The 4,096-nt window shown below is 38.4% G+C and overlaps 1 protein-coding gene across 2 annotated transcripts in view; it reads left to right on the top strand.

Annotated features, from left to right (window-relative positions):
- Positions 1–4,096, top strand: part of LOC143274857 (uncharacterized) — an 8,305-nt gene extending 4,209 nt beyond the window's left edge. For both annotated transcript variants that reach the window (XM_076578815.1, XM_076578814.1), the window contains exon 3: positions 1–4,096. This exon is cut by the window's left edge and continues 1,062 nt beyond it. The gene's annotated coding sequence lies outside the window, so the exon portion shown is untranslated.

Here is a 4,096-nt window from a genome sequence, read left to right as displayed (position 1 = left end):
TCCAATCATTTATCATATAGGATATTTGTTATGTGGACTCTTTTGCATGCAAGCAACATGATTCTCTCCTTTGTGAAATCAGTTCACATTGAAGAGCTGCAGGTGGGGGAAAAATCTTTATTTCTGTCTAATGATTGTGAAAATTTGCAGGAATAATTCAAGTATTGAAGATCAGATCACAGTGTTAGTGTTAAGGAAGTACTGCTATAAAAAAAAAAAAAATTTAAATACCTGGCAGTGTATACTATTTATGAACCCACTCCCAGTAAATGGTTTGCTTGTAACTCAGTTTCAGAAATGCATTACCTTTTTTGTGAGCCAACTCCAGATACTTCAAACATTGTGTTCCCTTCTCAAATCAGTTCTTACATGCCTCTGGCTAACTGCTTACAGCTAATAGAAGATGGTCAGTAGACACAGACGATTTCGTCTGGCTGATCTGTTTCATCGAAAGATCAACTTCAGCACAGATGTCTCTGTGCCTATTGCACAGCTTAGATCTGTTTGAAAGCAGTGCCTTGGCAGCTTCATTCCATACAGAATACTGTTTTATGTTCACTGGGGGGAAAAAATGCTTATGGGTCTGCTGAGAAAGCAGTGAAGCAGTTTTACTTAGCTTTACATCATGACTGAATTGAACATAGTTTTCATAGATGGCTGCTTTTGAACAGTATTGCGATATACATTTGTTTTGTTGTTGGGCTGTTCATTCGTTTTATGGTCACAAGGCTGTCTGCCAAGTTGAAGTGGTCTAAAGGCTGTCCGCCAGACTGAAGTGGTCAACTTGGTTTTCACAACCTGTCACAGAGAAGCCACAAATTTTTGGTGATGATTCAGAGATGTCTCATCTAAAAAGTGTGTTGGGTTTTCTGTGAGATTTTGGGAAAACAAAAAGTTTTTGCATCCTGGTCTGAGAAGGTTGGGAGCAACATTTTGAATCTGGCCAAGGTAACAGACTCTTTAACTTGTCTAAAAGTGGCAGATCACTTGTTTCAGGTAGATTGGAGTTTCTTCCACTCTAAATGGATACATGTAATTGTAAGAATTCAGCAACAACAGTAGGAATAAGTTTTATACACAAAGTCGAAATCTATTAAATCTCAGTCCCAAGAGTGAGACAATGGAAACACTGGATGTGGTGACACATTTTTTTCAGTCAGACATTGTAACTTTTGGGATTGTTAACCATCAATTGAATAGCAGGTTCAGTGGCATCACTTTATTTGTCATTCACTCTAACAATTAGAGTACACTAGGAGTACAAATTAAACCAGTGTCAAGCGAATCTTCTGTCCTGACAGCTTTTTAAATATAGTGTCCCTGTTGATTGTCCTTAGAGTCTTTGTTAGATTTTTCATTGGTATCAGAGGAATTGCCGAAACAGGGGCAGTTCAATTTATTTCTGGATCAAGTGATGATTGTCCTTCTACCCACAGAAATGTGGCTTTCATTTTCAGTGTGCCTTTCATTTTTCTGAGTCTCTTTGGTTTTTTGGGTGTTTTTTTTTTTCAAGGCCTGACTAAGCGCGTTGGGTTATGCTGCTGGTCAGGCATGTGCTTGGCAGATGTGGTGTAGCGTATATGGATTTGTCCGAATGCAGTGACGCCTCCTTGAGCTACTGAAACTGAAACTATGCTCTTTGGTTTGATAGGTTTTGGCTGCTTCTCCTCAGCAACAGCGTTATGCCTAAGGGTGACTTCTTTTTTCTTCTTTTTTATTCCAAAAATTTTTTAATTCCACATCTCTCACCCATCCATTCCACAAACCTTACATTCATTCATCAACATCTTTCTGCTGTGGAAATAGATGGGAAAAGGAAATGAAAAGTGCCATGGAAACATGCAATGTTGGCAATGACATTCTATTGTAAAATGCATAGAGCTTGAAGAATATGTGTTATAGTAAAACATCTCAATAAATACATAAAAAATAAGTAAGTAAATAAACATTTCTTGAGACAATATGGACATAATAAAATATGTGACAGATGTCTTCACATTCTTTTTAAAGAATTGCTAAATCAGTGTATTACTGATGATTTTTTTTTTTTTTTTTTTTTTTTTTTTTTTTTTTAGCCTGTTCATTTTTTTAAACTATGCAGCTCTTTTTTTTTTTTTTCCAACAAAGTGAGTCGTATTTATAGATTCTGAACAAGCAAGGGTGACTTTGCGTCTGAGGCCAGCTGGTTTGTCAAACTGTGTCAGCAGGGCTGGGGGAAACTGCACACAGGCGTGTTTTGCAGCGATGCATTGCATGAGTGTAGTGCAGCTTTCTGTCGGTGGTTTGGCATTGTGTCCATTCCATGCTGTGCTGAGGAGGCAAGAGGTTTTCCCCAGAACAATGATTATGTCCAGTACACTACACAGGCATTAGAATCGTCGTCTTTGTTGTTGTTGTTCTTATGGCTGCTTCTCCTCGGCTATATACCTAAGGCCCTATTACTTTGGGTTATTCTTTGCACCTGACACCAGCTGGCTTGTCAAACAGTGTCAGCATTGCTAGGGAAGACTGCACACAAGCGCATGTTGCAGTGATGCCATGTATTGGTGCAGCTTTCTGTCAGTGTTTGGCATTGTGTCCATTCCATGCTGTGCTGAGGAGGCAGGAGGTTTTGGTACACTTCACAGACATTGGAATCATCTTTTTTTGTTATATTTTTTAATAACGTTTTTTGGTTTTGAGAGGATATTTGGAGGAGTAGTATTGCTGTTAGTCCTTTTTTTCATTTTCTTTATTCATTTTTTTTAAAGAACTTATTTAGGTCATTGAGGGGATGGGTGGAGGGGTGATTAGGGGAGGTAACTGAGCCAGATCTTAATTTGTGGATCAGTGACTGCCTGCACATTTCACTGTGCAGTATTACCCCTTGTTTACCCACCCCATGCTTCCAGTGATTTCTAAGCTAGTTAAGGGGTATGAGGTAACAGGGTTTTTGTTGTTGTTTTGGGGGGCTAGGGGGTGAACTGGACAGGGGCAGTTCAGCCAGGTTCATGTTCGTGATCTGTGATTACCGGCAGAAATGCAGGAATGATCACAGCAATATTTTCCCTTCTTTTTTCCCTACCCCTGCCAATAAAGTTTAAACTGGTGGATCGTTGAGGAGGAGCATTACACGTACATTTCTTTTTTGATTTTGTTTTTTTGTTTGTTTTTTTTAGAGACAGACAATTTGACTGAGGGAAGCCACGAATTATCCAAATTCATATTTGTTATTGGTGATACCTGCAGACATGCAGATAGGATCACCATGCAGTATTTTAGCTGAATGTTTCCCTGTCCATTTTCAAGCAGCAAATCCAGCCTGTTTGGGGGAGAAAGGATTTTTTTTTTTTTTTTTTTTAAGTTACAAAAAATTAAACAGCTGGCTGTTGCTTTATAATACTATCAGTAAAACTTTAAATAAGAATATGACAAATGCCTGTTTTTCCCCCACTGCCAGACTGGCTGGGTTCCATTCATGAGATAATGGTTCATGCTGTTGCTAGGAATGGTATGGCCTGTTCCCATTCATTCCATGAAAACAGGAACAAAGCTTGTCTGGTATTTAAAATGTACAGCGATGTACTTGGTGTTATTCTTTTAAATCTTTCGAACAGACCAGTCTTAGATACTGAGACGGTGAATCTGGTTGGCATGCTCCGTGCCACGTTTTCTCCTCCTCCCATCCTTTCGTCCCTTGCTGGGTAATCTTATTTACTGTATCTTCAGCTTGGATTAAATGACATGAATTTACAGCCGTAAGAGGTTATGGAGATACAGGCAGTGTCAGTTTATTAAAACTTCAGCTATTGTTTAGTATTCTTTCCTTTTTTTTTTCTCTTTTTTTTTTCGCATGTGAAGAAAGTTTATTCATGTTGATAGCACAGATAGTGGACAGGACATGGTTTGTAGGAAAAGGAATGGAAGGGAGGTGAGGTATTGATTTCATTGTAATAATTTACGTCCTGTTATTATTTATTTTGTTTTGAAAGATTCATGATATTATTTTTTATCAGTAGTCACTGGGCGAGGACTGTGTTCAGTGCTGGTGTTTGAATTGTCGTGTAAATATAATTCTGCAATGACTGAGGAAAAAATAGCAACTGTATGCACAGTA

Source organism: Babylonia areolata, chromosome 29 (genome assembly GCF_041734735.1).
Source record: "Babylonia areolata isolate BAREFJ2019XMU chromosome 29, ASM4173473v1, whole genome shotgun sequence".
NCBI classification, from domain to species: domain Eukaryota; kingdom Metazoa; phylum Mollusca; class Gastropoda; order Neogastropoda; family Buccinidae; genus Babylonia; species Babylonia areolata.
The sequence above is the reverse complement of the archived record's forward strand: the minus strand, read 5'-3'. Positions and strand labels throughout refer to the sequence as shown.